Below are 27,240 nucleotides of genomic sequence, written 5' to 3'. Positions count from 1 at the left end.
AGAAATGATACCTACCTTTGCTATATGTGGGGCTGTCTTCTGCTCAGCAGCCAAGTTTCCTGAGCTGGCCAGGATGTGGGGAGTTGCAGGTTTATCTTCGATGCATCAGGCAAGCAGAGCCACAAGGGCACAGCCACTGTGACAAAGGTCCTGTGTGGAGGTGCAGCACTGCACAGCAGGAGTATTTTACTGTGAAAATAGCAACACCTTCACACAGGAAAATGATTTTATGTCTGTAGAGGTACTTAATGGCCAAGATGTACCAGAAGAGAGAGCCTGGAAGGGTCTGCAGGAGCAATTGAAACTTGAGACCATGGAGAGTGAAGGGAAAATAACGCAGCTTTCTCCACACCACACAGGTCTGGGGCAGGCTCAGCTTTGCTTCTTGTGAGAGAAGTGGAGGTAGGAAAAAAAGATAGACAGGAAAAGCAGGTAATCCAAGAAGTTCAGAAGTTAAATGGTTTTAAAATTCATTCTCCCACTGAGATGACAGCTTACACGTGGTACAGCTGTGCACTCACCTTGCCTCTGCTTTCGAACTCGTGGGTCCTGCCCCTACGTTGCACAGCACGTAAGCCAGGAGCCACACTCTGCAAGGTGATTTAACTGTTGGTAAGTAGATTCTGTATGTAAGGTGCAGTGTTCCTAGTTGGGAAGGAAACAAAAACAAGCCATCCAAGCATGTATGTTGTTTATGAGACAGGTCTCGTATATTCTTTTGTGCTGTTATCTCCATATATTTGCCTTTTATGCTGTCTGCTGACAGCATTTGATGCATTCTTCCTCCTGTGCTTATTTTTAGTTGCCATAGGAACTTTCTTATTTCCTGTCAGCTGATGTCGGTGTTTAATACAATTAATTGTATAAAAGGGTGTTGAGTCTGGTAGTCTTAGGAAGGCAGAACACACATTCCAGTTTACTTGATCTCTTTTTTCATTTATTTCTATCAATATTTAATTCAAAAAGCCAGATACTGTAATAACAGCTGTTAGCACATCAGTGGAATTCCGAGTAGATCCTCCCCAGCCATTCTTTCTTGTTTGGTCTTAGTCTCCCTCCCACTACCAGAAACACACTCATTTGAAATAGTATCTTCTGTCAGCTTAGTTTGTTGTTTCATTCTTCCTCAGTCCCCACACATCCCATCCTTTTCTGTCCATTTTTTTTTTCCCCAAAAGAAAAATTAAAATCTGCTTTTAAAATAAATGGGAATGAACAGAAAAATTGCCAGCATTTAAAGAAATACCATCATCTGATAAAATATTGGGACCTAAGGAGGGTTTCTTCCTGGCAAAGTCTAATTTTTCTCCTCTTAAATATAACTGGTGATTTTGCAAAATATATATTTTTTTCTACTAAACATGTTTTGTGACCAGAAAGCAACAAGGAGTGACCAGGATTGACTGAGAACTACAACAGCTTAATCCAGCACTTCCTTTATCCATGTCAACTTCAAAATCTCTGGACTTTCCCATGAGCTGATCATATATTTGGGGAAATTGATTGTATTATTGATCAATACATACATTTGAATTTGAACTAGCATTGTATGGAATGCAGTGTACATTCAATCCATTCCTTCTCTGGAAAAAAAAAAGAGAGAGAGAGAGAGAGAGAAAAATAGTAGCATTTCAAACCCTTCTGTTCCTTTTTCCATTTCACATCAATATTTTTCAAAAGATGGAGGAAAACAGATAGCTCAGAATAAAGAAACCAGCATATAAACTATCACTTATGATTTGAGAATCAGTGTGACTTAAATCACGCAACCCCAGGTTTTATCTAGAGTATCTTAAAGACAGCTTTGACAACTTCAGGGGCCTTTGGATTAGTCCCACTGAATGAAATAATGGGAGCATTAACGAGCATGCTGGAGTGCAGTGAGGATAACATTCCGCTTGGGAATGCTCCCAAAGCATATGGTGTGTGCTGCTGCTGAGACAAGCACTGCTAAGTGCTTTAGAGGCTGTAACTCAGCAGGGCCCCAAAACTGAAGCAAACAGTTTTCAACCTGAACCATGAGGCCCCTCCACAGATGGCGACTCCTGCAGAAATCTTTGGTGCCCCAATTTTCCTCCATGAGGAGGATGCATCCCAGGCCAATGTGCTCTGCCATGATTGACACCAATCCTGGTTAGGCCCTCCTAGTTTAAGGTAACATATTTGTGCAATGGCACGATATGCTTTTATTACTATAGTGAATGTAAAATACATTGAACATCCATCTTCTCATCCAAATAAGAGGAACTGAAGGTTTCAGGAACTGGATGTTTATTCTTTTGAATGGTTTGGGTTTTAAGAAGTAGGTTTTTAAAAGTAATTTGTTTGGAAATGAAAATATTCATGCATATTAGGGGTTGTATTTACAAGAGTTACTCATAGAGAAGATAACTATGCAGATTATTTCACTGTTGCATTGTTTGGGATCATGAAAAACTTTGAATACTGTTTTAAATATATATAGAAATAAAAATATAAAATAAATACACTGTCAGTCCAATCTATATGGAAATACTGGAGTTACATCTGTAAGTCAGTCAAGATAAGCTGAAAACAACTTCCAGTTCAGTGTCAGTAATATGCAGTGGCATTTGCTGTATCACATTAAGTTTTGAGGAAACTACAAAGATAATGAACACAGTGTCCAACTTTCCTGGCAAAACCATGGCAGAAGCTCAGATTGGCAAATCTGAAGTGCGTGTTTTGTTTCCATCCCCTTTTCATACATCTGATGGCAGAGAGCAGGGTGCCTGCAGGACCAGGGTGGCCATGCTCGTGGGAGTGGAGCTGGGTGGCTCTGCAGGGTGTGCTATGGGGTGGGATCTGGGGCTGGGGCTGTACCCCACCAGGTCACCACAGGACAGCAGATGGAAGACAGGCTCACTGTGTGAAAGCGGCAGGAAAGAAGCAAGCAGGAGCCCAAGGCCAAAACACCACAAGAAGTCAAAGGCAGCAAAGACCAACACCACTTCTCTGAACAAAATTGGACTGTTCCTCTTCCTCTTCTTTGGGTCACTGCAGTGGCGATGGGAAAGCAGCAATCTGCTGCCTGCCTTGCACTGAGTCTGAGCATGCTTGCTTTATCCACTGCACAAATGCTGGCACAGCAGTGACTTTGTAAGATTCAACAAAGGATGAGACAAGTTATGAGAACCACCCCACTAAGACTGAGATTCTAATAACATCATGCGGACATCTCAGGACACTGTTGCACTTAGCAGAGCATGAGAATCAACATCATCCTCTCTAAGTTAAACAAATGAGGGAAGGTTATTTAATATCCATCTGGTTTTGTTCAAGAGATAGCAAATAACTGTTCTTCAGATAACCATATAGGGGTTTTGATTGCATCTAGCTGCAAGAAAACAGGATTTTTCCTAGCCTACTGCTGTCACTTTCCATGTCATCTGAGACCTAAGTGAGGCATTCCCACTTTTTATACCTCTTTCATTAAGACAGTATGATTGCTTTGTTTATGCAACACATATTAGTACAGCTCAGGGAATAAAAAATTAATAGGTACTATCCAGCAGAGGGAGCACAATAACATAAAAACCCTTCAGCTGTAAGGTGGAGAACTTTTCCTATTAAAATCCACAATATTTAGCAATCCGATTTTACTGATTCAACACACAGAGTAGAAAGACAGAATTTAAATTGAAAAATAAAAAATAAAAAGAGAGAGAGAATAGGAGGGAAGGATATCAAACAGAAGCAATAAAATAATTGCTTTCCTGGAATTTTCATTGATAATAACGTTGATATAATTTTCAGATGGAAGAACTAAGGTTTAATAAGAAGAAGATCACAGAAGTCTTCAGAAGACTGGTAACGTTTCTTTTAAAATGCTGATTTTAATTTATAGAGAAGTGGCTGCTCCGGCTGAAAGATTCCAGTGCTGCTTTCAGTTTTACTGTGCACTTCCTCTCATTTTTAATGAAGTCATCTATCAGAAATAACTGATGTACTCATTCATTTGGTTTATGTGTAATTTTTAGAGTCCAATACAACAGAAATCTTACTAGATATGTTCTCTGTTCTGTAACTGTTACACTTTCTAATCCAATCATGCTGAAATAACTGTGAATTAAAAAAAGGAAACTAGAACTGAGCACCTATTTTATAAAAAATGGTCATATTGTGGAGAAAGAAGTATAGCATTTTAATAGGACTCACATGTATACAGTAATTAAAGGTACAACATAATAGTGCAAAAGTGTTGCCATCTTAAATGCAAACATTTCTCAGGGTGCATTTCATTAATATATTTATACCAGAAGATTTTTTAATTAGGACATCTAAATTCTAAGCTCTGCCACTGACTGTTATTTGACCTTTGGCAATTCACAGTCTTTCTAAGAGAGTTTCTGTTATCTTTGTAATGAAAATCATATTGATTTCACAGCTGGGTAGATTGTAACAGCAGCTTTGCCTGCTGGTAGAAAGTACCGTTGAAATAAAAACATAATTTTAAAAGGAAAGAGAGAAGAAAGAACTGGATGTTCTGATCGAAATGCTAACTACAGACAACATGAGGTAGACTATATTTGCTTTAACTTTTACATGTTTTCTAAACAAAACGCCACACATGATGAAGACTAATTAGAATTGTGCTGTTAAGCAAACTGCTTTTTTTTTTTTTTCTACACAAACTGGCAGTAACATTAACAGCGAAACAAAATATCTTTACTGTTGAATATTGCAGATGCCAACATCCAGCAGGCTCTTAACTTTGTTGTATAATGTCCTAAAGAAATAAGGCTTATGCAAACACATCAACTCACTATTACCCCGCTTTCCCTGGTGATTTTTCAACCTGTTCGACAATTTCAACCAAATTTAGAACAGCGGAGATGATAGCACAGGGGTAACACGGAGCTAGTGAAGACTTTTGACCATCAGATTCAGATGAGAGTGGATGAAATTTAATGGACATTCGCTACCTTTGCTAGCCTCACATCAGGCTGATCATTCCCAAAACTACTCCAAAGGTAGACTGAAGGCAAGATATTGCTAGAAGTTAACCATCCCTGTTAAAGACATAGCATCTTTGCCTTGACAGGACAAGTTATCCCACATGAAGTAAAGGCGTCATCTTGGGAAAGGTGATTATTTCTTTTAGCATAACAAATGATTTCTTAAGCATACCAAAATTCAAACTGTTTAGCTTTTATATTTGTGTACTTCACAGCTCTTCTAAAATATTTTAGTCTATTAGTCAAACATCTATTAATTTATATTTGCATAGTTCTACATTAGGCATGTCGGAAGGTCACAACGAGCTTGCAAATGTGCTATAACATCCTTATAGAATTATGATGACTTCACTAAAATTATTAGAGTTGCATGCATTCAAAAATGTGCTATTGGAAGTTTTGTATTGTTTATCATTAAAGCATTCTCCCGATCCTTTTTAGATATGCAAATCCAAGAAAATAATGTTTACAAGGTTTTATTGCCATTTCTTCAATTAACAAATGCTAATACCTTTTGCTGGGCCAAGGCAATCCCTCATTATCTCATGACAATGAACAAAACGTCCAGCACAGGCAGTTCCCAACAGCCCCGATCGCTTTCATGTACATGCTGCTGGTGCCAGCACCTGCTGTGTGGTTAACAGGTATGAATAGCGACCAGGAGAGTGAATTAACCCCAGGCACACACCACTGCACATGTGGGGAATTATCTGTGATTCAGCTTTTCACTCAATTCTGGAGGCAGCTGGACAGCCAGCACCTAACACCTGCCCTCACAGACGAATTCTTTCCCAGACATGCAGATAACTGGATATATGAGAAGATATTTCATGTGAAATACCTGTGAGAAGAACCCTGTGTGAGAAGGATCTTAAGTATGGCATGAGCTAGCTGCAGGGATCTGGGGTTCAGAAGTTCCACTGTCCATCAGCAATCTATTTTGGACTAATGCAAAGTCCCTCCAACCTATCGGAGCCACGTGGAAAAGAAACCCCAAGTGAAAGAAGCTTTGAAATCCAGTGACTTTACGTTATTATCAAGACCCAAGTACTCAAGAGGTCAGAGGGCCTTGTGGCAAGAGGCCTAACAGACTGGAATTCAAACCACCTGTCCCATGTTTTTGTTTGTTTGTTTTTTGCTTTTTTTTCTTCTGTAAAGATTATATTTCAGGTGCACAGCAGAGAATTTAACAGCCTTCTGACTGTCCTGCACATTAAGCATGGCTAGAGTTGGCACTGCAGTGCCCCATCTTTGTGAACATAACGACCAAAGCGTTTCATTAAGGTGCTCCACAGCACACAGGCCTCGGGGTTTGCATGAGCACAGGGTAACGGCTGAGGTACAGCTGATCCAAAACACAGTGAACCCCAATCCAGAGCTTTGGGCAAAGCCTATGCTGGCCTTTGAAATCTGTCATTCCAATATGCACATCTTCGGGAACTGCAGCTTTGCAAACACATCAGTGCTAACGCACATTAGATATACATGTTTAGTTTTAGATTTTAGTCATTTTAAACATTCACTCTAAGTTATTAGCCTCAGACTCAAGACTTGATTAAAATTTAAAGTCTTCAACTGTGGAGAATTAAGTCATTTAATCCAATTTTCTTTAAACTTGCTTCTTACTTTTGTCAGTCTCGTTAAGGTTAATGCAAATACGCCCCATGTGCAGACAGACCAAGATACCATGTAGTACATCACAGAATCCCAGAATCCCAGAATGGCCAGGGTTGGAAGGGACCTCAAGGATCATGAATCTCCAGCCCCCTGCCACATGCAGGGCCACCAACCTCTCCATTTAATATGAGACCAGGCTGCCCAGGGCCCCATCCATCCTGGCCTTGAACACCTCCAGAGACGGGGCATCCACAGCCTCTCTGGGCAGCCTGTTCCAGCACCTCACCGCTCTCACAGTAGAGAACTTAACATCCCACTATACTGAAGCAGCACTTTCAAAACACAGCTCTATGCTGCCATTTAATAATCTAGGAGAATCTGGGGATGTCCCTCAGCCTACGCATGTGCTGCTGGGTTCTTCCCAAATGCCTGCACTGTGCCAGGCGTGTGTGCAGGGCAGGGAATTCGCAGCCCCCCATGCACACGCTGTGTTGACACAACGGCTCTGCCTGTTCTGCCTCTGTGAGCAGGGTGGGTGAGGCATTCCTGCCAAGCCTCTGTCACGAGGAGAGATGGCGCAACTTCCTCTGAGATTTACAGCTGTCCTCATGCAGCCAGCACTGCAGCTCTGCTAGGGGCCTCTGCCAGCACAGCCACACTAGCACCACACAGCCCAGGCCCAGGTTCACGGCACCTGGCCTCAATCCCAAAATCCCAGGTCCTCGGTCTTGCCCTTCCCAGGGCTTGGCAGTAGCTCCATCAGGTGTCGTGAGGCTTTCCTCCCCTGCCCTGGCAGTAGCAGTGTGTTGTGGGCAGGGCATTCTCTCCCAGAAGCGATAGATATGGTATGTCCCAGCAGCACGAAGGAGCGGCGTACCAGAAACCAAACATCAGGCTGCATTTCTCAAGTCCAGCTGGCTCTGTTTCAACAGGTATAGAAACAGTCATCTGAAAATCTTTATTATTTAGGAATGCATTCTAAGCTGGTGTCAAGGTGTGTACTCAACTTTTCAAAAGTTTTGATAACCTGCTAGGCTGTGCTATCAGTACTAAATTCCAGAGAAACATACATTTCTTTGGTTGTAAATGTTCTTCTTACCTTTTCTTGAATGCTTTTTTTTCCCTCCTGATTGCAAAAATTCACATGAATCTGCTCTGTAAAATACAATTGTGAAAGAAAAATCACAATAAAATTCTTAGAAACAGATGAAGAGAAAGATTTTTTTACCCACAGACCATTAAGGATGCAACAAACAGAAATTCACTTATCTAGGTTAATGGCCATCATGAACCATCCGTTGCTATGAAACTGTTTAAAATCCATTGTGTCTATTCAATGTAAGGAAATGTACCTATAAAACCACTTTGAATATGTGCCTGATCGCCATTAGAGAACATGAATGCCCAGAAAAGAGGGGCTAGTTTTAAAAAATGCTACAAAAATCTGTCAGGATTCTTGCTTCTTAATTAACTACTTAATTTTGTGCTTCTCAATTAAAAAGTTGACTGTTTATTAAACTTGCCATTTTCAAGTGTTCTGCATACAAATGCGTGTTGTTAAGAGTTAAATCCACAATGAATTTAACTATATCAACAAGTTGCTAAATGGTGCATATTCTCAGTACGCAGGGCCACAGCTCACCCTTTTTTATGGACATCTAGGAACTCTTCTCTTGTTAAACTCTCAGTATTTAAACATGTTCCAAGAAATCTGCAGGTCACAGATTGAAAAATATCAGTGGCAAGGTGCTATTGAGCTTGCCTTAAGCAATTGGTTTCACACAGTAGAAGCTGCATGATTTTGAGAAGTCAGAGCATCTTACTGATAAATTTAATGAACACAGCTCCCTATTACAGGAGTCACTCTCCTTCTAAAAGCTGACCAGCCTTATTTATGGTTAACTTCAGACAACTATACTGTGCTGAAGTTTATGGGACACGCATGTCTGCAGAAGCATAGGTTTCCAAGTCCAACAGGTTGCAGCCCTCAGCTGGTAGAGTGATGTGCACTGTGTTTGGAAAAAGGGATTGCCTGGAACCTGGACAAACCATCAACTCTGACCTCTACATTGCAAAACCAACTAAGATGGAGGCTCAGATTTCCAGAGTCAAGTCAGAGAAAAACAAAGCCCTTTTTTTGCAACACGAAAATGCCAGGCCCTATACCAGTTTGAAGACTATCATGTATACAGCCAATCTTGTCTGGACTGTTGCAGCACACCCACTGTATAGTCCAGATTTGGTGCCTTTGGACTTCCATCTGTCAGGCCAATAGAAGACAGAGTGAATGGGCAATATTTTTCTAGCAATGATGTCATCATAGCAGCTCAGAAACAGTGGGTCACCTCCACCAGTGCAGATTTTGACAAGCATAGCATGCAAGCTCTTGTATGCTGCCGGTGAAAACACATAGCTAATTGTCATGACTGTATTGAGAAAGTGTTTCGTAGATTTGCTCAACCAAATAGTCTTATTGTGCTCTTTGTATCCATTGTGGTTTCCAAGGAAATAAATACAAGGCATTACTTTCGGAGCAACCTATGTACTTAGAACAATTGAGTCAAAATTCTATGATATCCTGAAGTAAAAGTGCAGTAAAATATGCCCCAGCCGTATTACAGAAATGTAAGCAAATTGCAATCGAGTTATAATGCAAGATGCAAAAAATTAAGGTTGCAGCATTAAACAAATGGATTCAAAGCTCTGTGTCAAGAGTATCTGTTGGAGAACATTTTTTTACAAGTCTGGTGCCAACCTCTGCAGCCCAAACATTTGATTCTGGATGATTCAGACACAAAGGCTATAATAGGAATATCTCTGAAATGTCTAGATTTTATCTCTTTCATTTTTTTTTTTAATGGATTTCACATGGTACATACAATTTTTTTGAGAACTAAAATGCTATTTTTAATACTTCCAGTTAAGTGAAATATTTGAAACAGAAGAAATGATAATATAAAATCTAAAACTATATTTAGTATTCTGAATACAATTAGGGCAATTTTATTCAATTGATTTCTGAAGTTCCCACATGAGTGATCTCCAGTGATATCATTCAGTACAACAGTAACAGGTGCTGAAAAAGTAATTTTAAACAAATGAATTTTATCACACGTTTTTCCTCTATTATGGCCAACTTTCCAAGTGCTTCTGCACAATTATCTAAATGAAGGTATATCAAAAAGTACTTTATTCCAAGATGTATTTCCATTTTTCATTACAAGATCACAGAACTAATAGCATTGTTTACTCTCTTTTCCACAGAAGGATTTTATCAGTGCTTGAAGATGATAAGAGCATAAGAAGAATACAGGAAGCCTATATTTTAAACTACAGTTTTACTAGTAGAATATACAGTAGAGCTACGGAGAATCTTGTAAGCCACCTAATCCATCCTTTTTCCTGCAGGAGGCAGTTATTCAAGTATTCTGATCTTACAGATCTCCAATGGAGACAGAAACTCCAAAAGCTTGCCAAGCAATCTATTCCCTATCCCTGCCATTAAAGTTTTTAGAAATTTCTAAAATAAATCTTTCTGGCTGTAATCTAAGCCTATTACTTCTTGTTCTATCAAACACAGGCAAAAGAAATAGATTGTTCTCTTCCTCCTTGTAGCAACCTCTTGTGTTATAATGTCTTCGCTCTCTCTTCTCTGTGTCAAACTAAACCAGCACAAATTTTTTTTCTTCATTCTTTTAGGTGATAGTTTCTACACTTGTCACTGTCCTCTGGACTGTCTCCAGCTGATTCACTTCCTTCTTACTGCATGGTTTTCTAATTCACTACAAAATTAAGATTTGCTTATCCCACATTTCATCTGATTACTTAAATAATGAAGCTGATTATCTCCCAGGAGAAGGATATCAAAGCTGTCATTCTAGCAGATACTAATTGTCCTGGTGGAAACAAAAGTTGTGAGTTAGATTAATTAAAACAGTTCAGTGAATATCAATCTAAAGAAATTTGATTTCCTTTGGAATTGTGTCTTAAGACTTACTGATTTAACATCATGGGAAGCACACATTCTGAATCAGGTTTCTTTGGTCACAGTATTTATATGGATTTTTTGGTGTCCACTAAGAGAGAAAACCAACGCCTTTCCCTTGGTGGGGTTTACATGCCTAAGAGCATCTACACAAACACATTAAAATAAGAGCAAGAGCCTCCAGATGACAGCTGGAGTAGACAGCTAAGGAGGAAGAGGAGGAGACAGAGGTTAGGCCAAGTCAGGTTGGTGTGGTTTTGACAGCAGGTTCAGTGTTGTGCTGTGATTTTATGGCTAGTTCTGCTGCAACTGAGAAAACAGCTCCCAGCATTAAGCCCACCACGTCAGCTACTGTGCACAGTCTCTAGAAACTTAGCATCTGTGAGAGCTTTACTTGCGGTGCATGGTTGAAACTGGTCACATGCTATTTTGGGGGAGTGGCAGAGTAGGACACATACAGGTGCATGAACAGCATGATTTCACAACCCTTTACTTCTTTAAGAGAACAGACTAAACAGTTTCCTCCCTACTTGTGAGCTGTGTAAACAACACCTCTTTATATACTACTATATTGATTTTAGATCTCCTGCTTAATTAAAGCATATTAAAGCTCCAAGTGAAATGTGCGGGTGAAAACATGTGCGCGCTCTTTCTTTTTTCCTGTATTCCTTTATTTAACTGCTCTACTCTTTTCCCAGGAGAAAACATGCTTTTGAGAGCTGGATCCTGACATTCAACACATTGTCATTTATTTAGTTCTTACAGGGATTCAATAACAAAATTCCATCATACTCAGGTGGAGTCACTCAAGGACCACTTAGCATATTCATGACACAAGGCTGCTCTGTTCCTTAATTCCTAGAGGAGTACTGCTTGTGTCACTAGTGACGATACCAATTTCACTGCAAAGAGTTATGATGTGACTCTAAGATTTCAGTCATGAATAAATAAGAGGTTACTGGTATTTCCATTTGCTTAAAATTGAAAAACTTCTCTAGCAGACAACATTTTATACAATCACGATGAGTAGATGCATTCCTCTGGTATTCAGGTTAAGCTGAATACTGAAGATCTCAGGAACAATACTAGAAAAGTTCAGCAGCACCTTAAGAATCTGCCTCAATTTATTGAGGAAATGTCTTGTTTGCTTATAGTTACTCTGACAGCTTTGATATGAAGAGTGTTGACGTGGTCTTCTTCAAGCATCTCTCTTCACTATTATGTACCACCTCTTCAAAGAACTCTGCTTTTTTTAAGTGATCGTACAGAAACTTCATTCCTACCAACAACTCACAGAGTGCCTAACACGGTTTCCCCTTCCTTCTCTCACTCTTGAATTAGATACTAAAAGTACAGTACACACTTCCATCCCTGAAGGATAGAGGAAAGGAGACAAAATATCATGAAGAGATTCTTTATGGAGCAAGTGGTGTCTGATCTGACAAGTTGGCTGCTAACTGAAGACCTGAAACAAGGCTGCTAGGGCAGGAGATTGGAGCAGGTGTAAGGACATGAGTAAAGGAGAAAAGAGGAAATCAGCATGATTTGGCTAGAGAAGATCAGAGATAAAGTCTGGGATGACACTGGTGGAAATGGAAGAGGACTGGAGCCTTCAGCTTCTAGGACAAGGACGTACTGTGGAAAGAGAGAATGAGAAGAAGAAAGAGAGAGAGAAAAAGAAAAGAGAAACAGAGAGGAAGAGAGAGGTTAGAGTCTATATGAATATCCTGGAAAAAAAAAATAGGATTGGCTAATTGAGGAGGATGTGACTCAGAGTCACAGACAGCTATTAGAATAGACTGGAAAAAGTTGGGAAAGATGGGACAGGTTAATGTACAGTTGGTGGAAAAGTGTATATAAATGGTGTCTCAGCCCCAAGAAGTCTTGTGCTGACATGTATTGTCAGCAAATACATGTCTCACCAAAACTGAAGCTCACCAGGTGAAGATAATATCCTGCTGTTATTATTTATCCCATTAGGTCCAGCTAGCAGGATTGTGGTGCAGCCTTAGACAGCACAGCAAGGAAAGCTAGTTTGCTGTGAGAATTTCTCTCCTTTCAATAGCTCTTTTTCAGATGTGCAGTCAAAGATTCTGGAGTTAGAGGATCTTTTTCAGTAATAACTGTGATAATTTCTGTTTGACATCTTGATTTGATAATGAATGCACTATTGGTAGTCACAATTAAAATTGATTACAGCTCTCCTGCTTGAATTTTACTTCAGTTTTTATACACTGGCACTTGCAATGCCATTTTTTCCTCTATAATAGTTTTCCCCATAACATTATTCACTTGGTGTAAGCAAGCTGCTGTCTTCATAAAATTAATTCCTTAAGGATATAGACAGGCAGTCAGCAAAGAAGATGCATCTTCTCTTCCATGACATTTTTTTCTAGATTTCATATTTATTTCTGGAAATTGAACTAATTGCTAATGTAGACAAAATTGTGGACAAAGAATCTCTGCAGTTTTGCTTAAATCATAGGAACAAATTGTTTTATCATTACCTGAAATAATCTTTAATATACTGAGCATATATAGTACAGCTCAAGAAAACATGGGACAAATCATCAATATTTGTGTTTTACTGAATGACACAGCATAAACAATATGGACTGTTTACTTATTACAGAACCAAACTTAAGGGCACTTTACAACATTTTTCAAATTGTAGTTGGCTAATGGCCAGGGAAGAGACTCATTGCAGGTGCAAAACCAGATTATAGAATTCACACAGTGGAAAACAAAATCCTTGTAAGTGTAAAAACTGTTTTAGGCTGTTATTCTGGGCACAATGCTGAGATACCACACATTTTTGTTATTTGGCATCAGCTCCTGGACATTCAAAGGCACTGCATAAGCTCACCAGTTGAGAGAACTATTGGCACTAGATTCCTTGCGTCTCTGTGAACCTAAAATTTTGCCACAAGGCAAGGAATCCGAGCCTTATGATTTTGACACAGCTTTGAAATCTTATAGCTCACCCTTTAAGCATGAATGAGATTCCCACAACAGGACGTTCCCTCCCTGCCTCATCTGCGGGGGCGAATCATTCCTCAAGAACAACCACTCAGCCAGTGCTTTGGCAAAGGGAGCTGGAGTGTTTGGCATTAGCCAGGATACGCTCCCCCGCACACCCCAGTGGCACAGCAATTAGGAAACTCCCCTGGAATGCAGCCATTCCCCACCAGCTCGCTCAAGGAGCTTCCTGATCAGAGGTTTCTGTGAAATTCACTCCCACTTCTCTTCCCACACCGCTAAGGAAACCTCAGCGGCTCACGCAGGGCCACATCTTCCTTCAGGCAGAGGGCACCCAGGATTATGCAGAGGGATGTCGATCAAGGGAAGAAACAATTGGGGTTTTGAGGATTTCGGTCTTGGAGTAAGTGGGGGAAGCAGCATTCCTCTCATGACATGATACCTGAGACACCTTAGGAAGGAAATATAAGTTCTCATCCAGATGTCACGCTCCAGAGTTGATTAACAAAAAACTGCAGAATACAATTCCCTAAATTTCATGCTGTTGCTAACTTCTTCCTCTACTTACGCAAAATAAACAATAGTCAGTAAAGGGTATCAGCTCATACTGCCTCTGCATATTCATGGCACTCTGTCAATCTGAAAATAAAGCCTTTAAGGATTACCCCATCTGTGATGAAAAGTGGTACTGGTGGTTGCTTATAAAGATCTACAAACTACCAGCCAATGCTCTGGGGCATCTATTCTTTCATCAGTTACCCCCAGCTGCCAGCAGCCTATTAGGGAAGATGTGGAATTGGGCATTAAAAACTAACCCAATTGAGATGAAGGACAAGCACATAAAAAAGGCACAGTGTTTGGAAGAAATGACAGAGTATAAGCCACAGGTCTTAGAAGATCAGGATTGCTTCACCCTTTCCTATTAATGTTGATCCATCAGACTTAAATTTCCTCTCTCGATCTAAAGCACATTCACAGCATCAACCCAACTGTTAGACGTTTCTCCTTCTTCTCGAGAAGCATGGAGGTAGGAGGTCCAGAACAGTAAGATGTCTCTTCTTTCATTTACCAGCAAACAAGTTCACATCCTAGACAGAATTCAGCACGCATTATACAATTACGTTGAATCCAAATTTCTATCTGATACATGGCACTTCTTAGAACATTTAGAAGCACTGCATTCTGGAAAGCTTCAAAAAGTACCCAAACCCTATGGAACTAAAATAGTGTAGCCGGATCCTAGTTACAGATACTCATATCAGACATGGAATGATTCAGACCTAAGTAACTGGAAGTATATCCAGTCTAATTGTTTTTTTGTTTGTTTGTTTGCTTCTTTGTTTTAGAAACAGACATTCAATACAATTTAAAAGTTCTGGAGCTATTTAGAAAGTAAGCCTTCTAAAGTGTAAATATGCTTTTTATTAAAGTCAGTTTTTCAGAAAAAATAACACCAAAGGAACGTGTTGTGTTTAAATGAGGAAAGTACCAGAAGCTCATGTATGGAGTATGAAGAGTTCCTGTGTAGGAAGAGTTCATGCAGGCAGCTGAAAATGCTAAGGCAGTAATTTACAGCTATCTCCATGAGGCCCAGACTGCACTGGTCACAATTGCAACTGCAATGCAAACGGCAACACCAACCTGTTCTTATTGCTTCAATTCACTCTGAAACAAATGAGCACAAACATCTAGGGAATGTAATGGTAGAATCCATCTCATCCAGCTTGACATATCTAGATCAATGGAGTCCAGAGAGTGATTCATCTGACTAAAAGTAGAGCCCTGCTTTAAAATTAGTTGACTCATTTTCTGGACAGTATAGATCCTCATTGACTATGACTCCAGGCCTATCAGCTGCCTTTACTCACTCTAAAACAGGAGAGAAATTCAATGGGTTTGACTGAAGGCTAGGGATATTCCAGGACATGATCAAGTAAACTAGTAGCAAATACAGACTGTCTTCCAGTTCCCATTGTAGAGGAACTATTAATGAACCTACAGAGACATCACTAGGGCAGAAATTATAGACAGACAGTGTGCTCAAAACAGGCATTAAGTAAAAAGAGAAGGAAAGTTGGAAAGAAAAGATTAGGGTTTTTTAAATCTACAGTAAGCATAGTGCTTTTTTTTTTTTTTTTTTTTTTACAATTATGTTTTTACACTTGGCCTTTATGAATATTCACCACGAACCAACAATGTATTTTTATGCAGTCAAAGTCTTGGCACATGAGGAAGATCATCTGTTCAAATTTTTTCAGATTGTATCACAGGCTTTAAATTATAGCTTAAAAAACATGCAGATGTTGAATTTTCAAAGATATTTAAACAAAAATTATTTTTCTTAACTATGAGAAAAGAAACTCATTAGTTACATCTTCTTTTGTACAAGCATATTCTTGCAATCAGCATATGAGTGACACTTTCACTAGATGCACTGAAACTGTTATGGTTTTTTTAGATCACAGACACTCTTCCAAAGCAAAACTGAGCAGCCACAGATTTTTTCTTACCAAGCATAATATAATTTAATCCAAGTGTTGAAAGATGATAAATATTTTCTTCTCTGCCCACTAGAAAATCCCATTTTCCCCTTCCCAATATTTCTAATCAAATACAAGCTAGTGTGTGGATTTGTTAAAACATACTACTGAGGAAAGGAAGAGAGTTTATACTCTGTTGTCACAAAAACAGAACCTAATCAAACTGATGATGCAATGCTAAATTTAAGACAAAATCCAAGAAATGCTTTCTAGATATCAAAGGTTAAAAATATGCTGGACATTTTTCTTTATGGTAAGGGCTGTAATTATCTGCTCCCTTATATTTATCCTGTTATCTATAGCTGCGGAAACTGCTGCCACATTAGAGAACTGCATCTATTTTGCTAAACTGCCCATGATTACACTAGGATAAAGAAAAGTCATATAGACCATTCAAACATGTATCATCTACATTAAATTTTTAGTGGGAAATGAAAGAGATCAATACTGTTTCTTATAAAATTCATTTGGTCACAGTCATAAGGAGATAGCTGGCATTTTTTTTTCCAACCGTTGTTTAGGATGTGCACACTTTTTAACAGCAAGTTAATAACAAGCTGACTGCTACATGCCAGCTTTTCACTTTATGCAATTTTTGTAACTTACAGCTCCATATACCTCAGCAGAACAATTTCTGTGCAGCAATATCACATTCTCAGATAGTTTTGCTAATACTGAAGTTAAGTAGAGTGTTAGGAACACAGGAATTAACACCAGTTAATTGATCTAATTCTAAATAGGTGTCACCTGCAGTAGTGCACACCAGCCATCAACAGACAATCATGTGTTAACTATTACATAGATAAGAAATCCACAAAAGAAAACCGCAGTTTGCAGACAACAGGGCTACTCCAAACCATCTGCCACTTTCTACTATCTTCAATCTCATCTGAAGGCAATAGAAAGAACTTCCCTCAAACTAATCCCAATTAACCATCCTCTTAGGTTGTTTTGTCTTCAGTTGAGAAACATGAACTCTTTGAATGTAGAGCCATGTTCTTCAAGTCCCATTATTATGAGCCAGATTCAAAGATAGATTCAGGCTGGTTTTATGGTTCTACATTGAAACACACAGTTTTCAAAATCGAATTTCAGCTTTCGCTTTTTGGCACTGAAATGCGGAGGTGCCTCACTTTTGACAATCTCTCTGGTGGCACAGAGATTCTAGCAGATCTGCGATAGCAAACAGTTGCCATCTGCTCTCTGACTTGTCCCTCTGATGGACAGATTTGAAGTGATCTCGAGAGGTCATCCAATTCAATTTCTCATTCAAAGCGCCTCCAACTAAAACAAGTTGCACAGCTAGGTTTTGCATAATTCCAAGGATGTAGGCTCCGCACCTACTGAAAACCTGTACCGCCATGTCACTGTCTTCATGGTGAAAATATATTTCCTGCAGAATTTCCGGTGTTGCAGCTTGTCTCCATTGACTCTTTTCCTAGTATCGTACATCTCCCAGAAAAGTCTGGATCTCTTCTCTATAACCCCCCTAACACCTCTCCTCATATTCTTGTGCTCCAGCCTGTGTGACCTTGGCGACGTTGTGCAGCATTCACGCAAGGATGTCAACATCTTCTCTGTGCTGGGTAGACAAAACCATTTATCCTGAAGTTGTTTCACAAGTACCAAATATAAGGGAGTCATTACTTCTGCCAACCTGCTGTTATCCATCTTGCTAGCACAGCACAGGGTATGCTTCACCTTGATTACTCCAACTGCTGACTTGTGTTCATTGTGCCCACAAGGTCCTTTTCTGCTCAAGTCAGTTAATCTCCAGCTTGTGCAGCTGCAAGGGGTTATTCCACGCCCAACATGAGAATTTTGCCTTTGCTAAGCTTGGTGAGGCTTCTGGAAACCCATTCCTCTAGCTTGTCTTCATCCCTACAAACAACAGCCATACCCTCCAGCACATCAAATGCTCCACTACAAGATGGTATCATCCATACATTTGCTGACAGTGTACTCTCTTCCGTAATCCAGATCATTAACAGTGAAGGCATCAAACAGTATTAGCCTAGAATCAGTTCCTGAGGGGGACTGCCACTAGCAACCAACTGTCAGCTGGAATTTTTACTGCTGATCACAACCACTTAGCCTGGCAGTTCAGAGAGTTTTCCATCCAACTTATCATTCCCTTCTCCTGTCCATATCTTATCATTTCAGCTATTAGAATACTATCAAAGTCCACAGGAAAAGCTTTGCTACAGTCAAGATAAACAATATTTATAATCTTCCCTTGATTACCTTACCTTGGAAATCAATCAGGTTGATCAGGAACAGTCTGCTTTTTTGCAAATCCATGCTGCCTGTATCTAATCATGTTCTTGGCCTTCACAAGCTCAGAAATGGTTTTCAGGAGGAAATCTTCCAGGAGCTTGAGGTTAAACTGCTTAGACTACAGTTTCTTGGATTTTCTCACTCAACTGTCTTGAAGATGAGCATAATGTTGGCCTTTTCTGTCTATCAGGGACCACCTCAGTCACTGTAACTGCCAAAGACAATGGTTAGCAGACTCACAGCAGCATGGGCTGGCTTCTTTAGCACCCTTGGATGCATCCCATTTATTCACATGACTTGTTTAGGTCCAGTTGATTTAATTGCTCACCCCTTCTCTGCTGCGGTTATTGCTTCAATCCCACAGATTCTACTATTAGCCTCAGAATTATGGTTAATTCTTACTAGTGAAACAAAATGAAACAGAAGGCAGAAAAGGCATTGAACATCCTATCCATCTCAATACATTTTGCTTCTGAGTCCCTTGGCAGAGTATTTGGGCCAAGTTTTCCTTAGGCTTACTTTTTGCTACCACTTAAGCCCTTTCTGTTGCCTTTCACATCCTCTGCTATTGCAACACCAGCTGAGTTTTGGCTTTCCTAATTCCCACCTTGCAGACTTGGGAAATATCTGTATATTCTATACAGGTAGTCTTCGTTCTGCTTCTTCCTTCTATATAGTCCTCCTTTGTTTTTGAAGTCATTCAAATGTCATGTTCGTTCATATCAGCCTTGTACCACATTTCTTAAACTTTCTATGATTTGGAATGATCACTTCTGTGTTCTGAGGAGACTGCTCTTAAAGATCAATTAGTTGTCCCACGACTTCTTGACTCCCTACCAAGCAGATCTCTGAAAAAGCTGAAATTTGCTCCCGAGAATTCCAGGCTTCCAATTATACCGTTTGCTGTGCTCGTTTCTGTGAGAATTTTAAACTATACAACACAGCCAAAGCTTCCCTCAGCCTTCACATCCCCAGTTTGTTTACAAGTAAAATGTCCAGCAGAGCACTTCCCCTAGATGGCTCACCAATCATTCCTGTCAATGAACTGTCATTGGATTTTTTTGCACTTAACCCATGCTTCAAGGAGAAATGTGATATAGAGCCATAAAGGCTGGAAAAGACCTCCAACATCATCAGGTGCAACTGTCAACCCATCACCACTGTGCCCACTAAACCACATCTCTCAGTGCCACATAAGTGTCTTTGGTTATCCTTTGTTTGCAACAAGATTCTGGGTGAGACAGATCTTATGTTCAGGTTCAAAATCTATGACTGAGAGAAAGGCAGAAACTTGTAGCACCTGCCACATCAGGCCCTGCTATTATCTTCATCACCTTTGATAAAGTTAGGAACAGAAAGGGAGACTAAGGAGAACTTCTCAGGTTGTTGGTGCTAGCTATGAAGATGAGCAGAACAGTCCTATGTTGAATCTTACCCACTCATCAGTGTTCAAGGAACATGCAGTACTCCAAGGCTGAACAGTACCAGATTGAGAAAGGCAGCATGTTTGAAATCTCTCCATGCAGGAAATTATCAGGTGAAACAGTGCTGGAGGTGACATCCTTCTGCCCTGTTTCACTTTCCAATGATTTTCTTCATAATCTCACGTGCTCAAGAAGTCTTGTTATACTGAGGGTTAAAGGAACTCCTTCACAGTATGGCTTTCTCGAAGAAAGGATTCAAATGGGCTCAGTGACCAAGGCTTTTGCCAGTTCACAGCTCCTGCTTATTTACTGTGGCCACGGACTTCTGAATTCAACGATGTCTTCACTAGCTTCTGAAAAGCTTCTCATCTCTTTTTGTTCTAAAATAATGATGGGTTGAGCATTTATCAGGAATGTATCACTTTTTAAGGCAGTTAAGGCTCTGTGTTTGCACAGGAGAGAAGAGCCAGTCTTTCTAAGTCATGCTGAGTGAAAAGTCATCTTTAGAGAAGACTTGCAGAGGCACACGCACATCTTATGTCTAATAAAAAGAAAGCAACTTACTTCTTGTCACTGCAGCAAGACTCTCCATCTCATCAATGCCTTTGAGAGTAATCAGTCTGGGGCACTGTCAGCATCGCTGACTATAAGAATGGGAAAATATTATCTGATCCTGAGAAGCAGGGCATGCAAATATCCTAAAAGGTTAATACACATGTGTTTTATCACTTAAAATAAAACCTGGCTTCTCTCTGGTGAAGGCCGTAACCTCTATAAGCAGGAAAACAACTCTTCTTCCTGAGGAATCATATTTTAAATGAAAGAACATAAACACTAATCAGGACAGCACTCAAGGTTATAAATCTCAAGTAAAATAGTTAGCTGCTGCCAGCAGTACCAAGTGCCCTAGCTTTAAAAACCTCCAAGATCCTCTTTTGTGCAGGATACTTTCACTAGGTTAAGCTGCACCTCTCACTTGAGTACTACAGTTCCTATTCCAGGGCAATTATTCTGTCCTTCTAACGAGGTAGGTTTGACATTTAATTTGAAACTGCAGATTATGCTGCTGACTGACTGACTACTAGAAAGCTTTTTCAAGTATTACAGCCAAGCTCCAGGAATATTTGGGGCAGGATACTATGCTTAAAGTTCTTCACCTACAAGTTAGATACTATGCAGTCCTGATGTTCACTTTTTCATCAAGACTCAGGTTTTCCTTTTTCTTCTTTAAGACTAGAAATCTCATTTCTTTGGAAGTTGGGTTGCTCTTCAAGTGCAGAAGGGAACCTTTGTTCTCTTCTTCAATAAATATCATACTGTGAATGTTAAAGGATACCAAATTCGGGTTCTGCAGAAGCGGGAATACAGTCTGTATGGGTCATCCCTACTCACATCAGGCTGATGAGAAGGGCCATATAACAGTTCCGAGTTTTCTCTTAACATTTGTTAGCCAATTTACGTCCAGTTGCAATAACTTACTTAAAACTTCATTTTATGGCTAACCTTGACTGTAAGTTAAAACCAACAAATAAACAGAAACTTACTGCGGTAGCATTCAGATTCCTCCATTAATAGGTCGTATTTTAATCAGAATTCTCTGTCCAGCAGATAACAAACTGTCTCCAGGAGAATCTGTTTGTATTTTTATGGCACTTTTCTTCAATTTATCTCTCTGCAGAAATTCATACACGAATGATCTCATAACGTTAATAGAGGTTTCACAGCTATAAAGCTAATACACATTTTCATATTATAGGAAGGTTCACTAAGATAGGAAAATATGTGTGAAAATAGAGTTTGGTATTGGTTAAACGATCATGTTAAATATATCAGTGTCTTTACATTTAATAATTAGCTGTTTCTGATGGTTTTTTTCCTAGCATATACTAAGAACATATTTGGAAAAAAGGTAAGTAAACTAAAGGGATTCACAGCATTTTAATGAAATAAAAATCTTGTGTGTGAAGCATCAATTATATTTAAGAGAAAAAAAACAAAACCATGATGTTGCCTTCCCAGTTCAGTCACAACAATTCTGAAGCACCTGACACCTTTGATTTCACATGGAGTGTTGGACTGGGAGCTGTTTCAAGAGAAAATTGAAGTTATGTGAAAGAGAAATCCTTTTATAAGACTAAGTTATTTGTACAGTGTTTTTCCAATGTGTGAGAAGTACAACAGCTGGGCTGGAAGAGTATGGACCTTGTAGCTAAAATCTGAATTAACTGTTTTTAAAAACAGAGAAGAGCAAGTTAGTCTGTCTCTTTAATTCCCAACTTTCCATATGCTCTGCTCTAGCTCATATAAATAATTGTGATTTCTTATTGTGACAAAAAGGTTACAGAAGAAGAATATGAATGTAGATAACTTGGAGAACTCTGAACCTATCCCAAGGCCTAATCTGCATGACATCTCTTCTAACTAAATATGCTGAGGCATTTGACTCATCATTTTGCAGCTTCCCAAGGCTTCCAAGCTGTTCAAGGCTATACCTGTGCTGGAACTGTAACACATTATGAGCAGTTGTGCTGTTCCTCTGAAGCCAGGGCCCCTGCTGCTGAAGTAAAAGAGTGGAGGTGGTGAGGCTGATGTTGCCGCATCATCCTGGGCTCCAGCCCAAGCCTCTTCCATCATCAGAATAGAGATACCTGCACCGTGAGGTGTTAAAGGAGCTTCCTCTCTACTTGTTTTCTAAAACACAGTCCAGGTTTGGTATGACTGATAGGAAAAAGGGGATTTTCCTAATTGAAAACAAATAGTTAAAGTCAATACTTTCTTTTCATTAACATAACTGTACTGTATATAACATTAAATTCTAATTTGGGAATCATTTAATTCTTCCTTCTGTATTTATGGAGAGTTCGTGAATCCAGAATGATGTGCTGCAGCTCCACTACCAAAAAGCGTTGCAGGAAGGAGGAATAAAAAGCAGAAGCTGGAAGGAAGGATAAAACAATCAAGACTTAGCAGAAATTAAAATCTGCATGAAGATGTGTGGGAAGCACAGCCAGCAATATCCCATATTCGCACTCTCTTAGGCAAGGAATTTATTTCATAAGTGTATATATATATATACACAATATAAACATATATATGTATAAAGAACTTAAACATAAATGTTGTACTGTTCAAAAGGTTCTATCCATTCTTCCACAATTCTTCCATTCATGAAGAATTGTGATATTTACTTCCAATTCCCAGTCCTTAAAATAAGAAACAAATATAGTTCTTTATGGATATTCAGGCTCCACTTCCTCCCAGTGTCAAGGACAACAGACTCCAAATTTTAGGTCTTGGGATGCAGTACAATGTTCTGCAGCATAAAGGGCCCAAAGCAGACAACATAAGGAAAATATAAGGTGTCGATAAGCAAAAATGCTTTTTTTCTAACTAATTTCTGTATTATCTGCTTCCATTCCACCAAGGACATGCTGCATGCATAATGAAAGTAGTCTTCTATTACTGCTTCCTTGTAAATACCACAAAATGACAGTTGTACCCCACCTGCTCTGAGAAAAGAAATAGAAGCACAGTTGACTATTCAGCCAGGTGCACTCCTTTCAAAATATCTGTGGTAATGCAGCCACAAACTAGAGGACATATTTATCAGAAGATCCACCAACTCCCTTCATCATCCTTGTAAGCAGGAACAGGGAAGTAGTATCAGTACCTAACTGCCTTGATTTCAGGCTCCGTGCGCTTCTTAACTGGCATGAACAAGAGGAACAGTTCTTGGTCCTGATATCCTACCTGAATGATGAAGATACTGGAGCCTCTGAAGACTCAACATGGGAAGAAACAGCCTTGCCTTCCCCAAGCTGATCACTTCCCCCTTCTCTTGAACAGAATCTTCTTAGGTACACCTTTAAAAGGTAACTTTTACATCCTGTACGTTTTCAGCTGAATTAATCATCATCTGGGTTACAGTATGGCTGCAAGAATGCCAGTGGCAGGAAGAAGGAAGAGGATGAGGGTGAATTATTTTCTCCTTTTCTGAAGCACCAGTAATTTAACCTGTAATTCAACAAATTGTTAAAAATTCACTATTACCTAACATCTAGCAGTGGCGCCACAACTTCACATATGAAGAAGTGAGTTTGAGTATTTAGAGTGTAACTATAAAAAGCTATTATTGCTGTTCAGAAATCATGTTGTCAGACTGCTACCAATCCACGAGCAGCTAACTTGGCAAGTCAACTACCATTTTATATTAGTGATGCCATCAAGCAAATTATTTACCCTCACCAAGGATATGCCTAAGATTGTAGCTGTTCCTAAAACTAAGGCACACCACAAGAACCATGTTGGTTAAGAAAATATATGAATACTGTATTCAAACACATTCATGACGAAGAAGTGAGCCCATGAAAATTGACACCTAACTTATACTATATTTCAGACTTCCAGGAAATTTAAGAAGCTTTTACCTCAATACTTGTCCAATAAAATAGCTTGCAGTTGTCTATTACTTTTTTTTTTCCCCAGCCCAAAGGTTTACAGGACTCTGAGGTGCATGGAATATTTTTGCCCCCAATTAGTTTTATGGACTGGGGTATGAATAGTCGTAATATATAATTTGGGAGGCAGTTCAACAGTAACTTCCCGTAGTAGCCAGTCTGTGGCAATGACATGTCATTTCTGTACACTGTGTAAATTGCTGGCTCTGACTTTATACTTCAATAAAATCTGTTTGCATAGCTCATACTTCTCCTCTCATTGCTGTTAGGCAGGCAGAAATTCAAACAACAAAACATCAACTGTTTGTGTCTGTAAGTTAAATAACCAACACAAAGAATATTTTCGAAATTCATTTGAGAACGAGCAAACCACTGCGAAATTATACAGAAATTGTGGTGTACTTTAAGAAGTGACTGAAGTGCAAAGGAAGAACACAAGTATCAGATGCTTGACATTCTCCCATCTCCTCTCCACACCCTCTTATTTCTTGTGTAGGTGATGCAACACTGAACAGGAGGAAAGTGCTTCGGACAGCTAAATTCTGGGATAAAAAAAAAACTATAAAGGTATGTATATCCAAACTGTGTGTAACATATTCAGACAAAAGACTACATTTTTGTCATAACAATCTACTCCTTTCTTCCATTTCCACAAAAAAAAAAGAAGCAGAGAAGTCCTTTTTTAGAGCTCAGAATACATGTGAAGTATTTCAAGATGGCAAACCCATAGCAAAAATCGACAACAATGCTGCAGATCTCAACTGCTGAGTTTCTTTGCAAGTTTCATTACTGTCTTTGAGAAGTGAATTGGCAGCAGCTTTGTTCAATTAACTCTGACATAAACAAAGTTGATGAACTTTTACCAGTACTTAACTATTTATCAGTACTTAGGCCTTTTATCATCTACTTTTATCATCCATAAGACATCACACACAATACCAAGCCTCCCGTTCTGAGAGATGAACCAACATTTTCTAAGCACCACCACTCCAGTTCCAACAGACTGACTTGTAGACACAAATCTCTTTAAGAAATTTGAGTTCAGGTCCTGGAGAAAGCTACAGGAGCTGCAACTTAGAAAGCTCCTGTTCTCTTACTGATAGGTGAAGGGCAGCAGCAGAAAGAACAGCGCACTCCATGAGGCTGGCACAGGGCTGCATTTGATAGTTAACACTGTAAATGTGCCACCCCAGATAGCTGGCGTGCAGTACTCTTCTGCTGCCACACCCAGGCACGTGCACCTGCCTACTTACTACTTCCCTTCCAACTGCCCAACTTCCAATAGCTTCATTTGCATTTATAAAGCAATGAGGTTTGAGTTTATGACATTTATTCCTACCTCACACTTAAGATAAGCACACTTTACCAACAAATTAACTCAAAATTAGTTTTGCAGTTGGCGGGTTTGCTTTTCTTTCTTTTTAAGAGGTCAACAAGCAGTGGGCAGTACTCTGATGATGAAGGGCACTGCACAGAGGGGCAACTCTCATTAGCCAAGGACAACCCTTTTTCAAAACACAAATGGAGACATTCGAATCTGGAGAGCTTCGATCTTCAAGGCAACTGTTTGGAAGGCTGGTGACTGCACAGCATATAATGTAATATATATAACAATGTAAAGTTTTGTCATCTACCAAGGCAGGGAAAGACTAGGCTGTTGAACTACCTAAAAGATCATTTAAAATCCTGTCCACTTATCCTTCAGAAATTTGCATCTCCTCTCTTTCTGTGGAAACAATATTGAAGAATACAGAAGCTGCTTCAATGATTTGCTTGAAAATTGCTAGTTTCTCCCCAGCTAGCAATGAGCCACTTGCAGGGATGCAGAGGTCAGCTTTGCTGGCTTCTATACCCAGGAACTGCAACTTGCCACTGAAATGAGTAAAAACAAACAGAATTCAAACAAAAACCAAGTTTTCCTTTCTTTATCTTCTCTGGAACTACAATAGCACCAAAAAGCAGACTTTTGGTGACCCTTCAATATAACAAACATTCAGGATTATACATTTATACCTTGGGGAATATTAATGAAACTTTTAAAAATAGAATAATGTTACTAACTTTAAGCCACAAAACCCCTAGTGACTGTGCTTATGAAGACTATATAAAAGGAAGTAGAGACTCCTCCTACAACCATTTGTTTTTCCTCTCTTTTTCTCAACTGAGAGGCATATGGCCATAGGATACCCTTCTGTGTTCTAATTATATTGCTATAAGAAATGCCCCAGACATTTTGTTAGGATGGGACAGAGACAGGAAAAGGGCTGCTTATAATAAAAACAAACTGCTCTATAAAGCTCTTCTATCACTGACACACCAAACTGGAATCAGTAGTACCACAGTGAGGACAAAATGCTCTTATCATTATAGTCTGTAGCCATTCACCAGGCAATGCTTTTTTTTTTTTTTTCCCCCCTAAATAAAATTAAGCAATAAAACAAACAAACAGATATCAGATAATACTTGCTAGACTAAGCTTTTATTAGCAATGAAACCAACAGAGCTCTTTGAACAGAGAATCGCACACCAGGGTAGCCCTTAGAGAATTTTCCCAAGACATCCAGTTAGGTGATCAAACTGTTTCAGGCAGTCTGGACTGAGACACTAACCACAGTTACAGGTAGCACAGGATGGCAAGCACAGCTCAGCCTAACAAAGAGATACAGCTCACATGCTATCAAATGGCCAGTTAATATGCCCAACACTACAGAAGTGCCATAAGGCCATTTGATGAAGTCACCACCAAAACTCTCACTGTGAGGAATATTTTTACTCCGTTGGGATGTACAGGACTTGCTACCCTCCTTTTATACACTGAGTCTTATTTAACCGTGTTATTCTGAGTAATTAGCACTATCCTGGAATGATCTGAGGATGTTACAGGATAGCCAACTTCCTGTACTCAAGCCCAGTGGACAGACAGGTTGCAATCATACCACACATCACATGTAAAGTCTATAAATGCATACGGTGCCAAATGGCTAC

The 27,240-nt window shown here is 39.5% G+C and overlaps 1 long non-coding RNA gene across 9 annotated transcripts in view; it reads right to left on the bottom strand.

Moving 5' to 3' along the window:
* LOC128073874 (uncharacterized) overlaps nucleotides 1-27,240 on the bottom strand; it is a 39,798-nt gene that overhangs the window by 6,042 nt on the left and 6,516 nt on the right. For 5 of the 9 annotated variants that reach the window (XR_008202910.1, XR_008202914.1, XR_008202917.1 and 2 more), the window contains 3 exons: nucleotides 18,347-26,127; nucleotides 7,693-7,748; nucleotides 16-7,513 (listed from right to left, as the gene is read on the bottom strand). This is a non-coding gene — a long non-coding RNA (uncharacterized LOC128073874). The remainder of the gene's footprint in view (nucleotides 1-15; nucleotides 7,514-7,692; nucleotides 7,749-18,346; nucleotides 26,128-27,240) is intronic. The other 4 variants (XR_008202913.1, XR_008202918.1, XR_008202912.1 and 1 more) reach the window with 4 other exon arrangements.

Source organism: Tympanuchus pallidicinctus, unplaced genomic scaffold, assembly GCF_026119805.1.
Source record: "Tympanuchus pallidicinctus isolate F22 unplaced genomic scaffold, pur_lepc_1.0 scaffold8, whole genome shotgun sequence".
Lineage (NCBI taxonomy): Eukaryota > Metazoa > Chordata > Aves > Galliformes > Phasianidae > Tympanuchus > Tympanuchus pallidicinctus.
The sequence above is the reverse complement of the archived record's forward strand: the minus strand, read 5'-3'. Positions and strand labels throughout refer to the sequence as shown.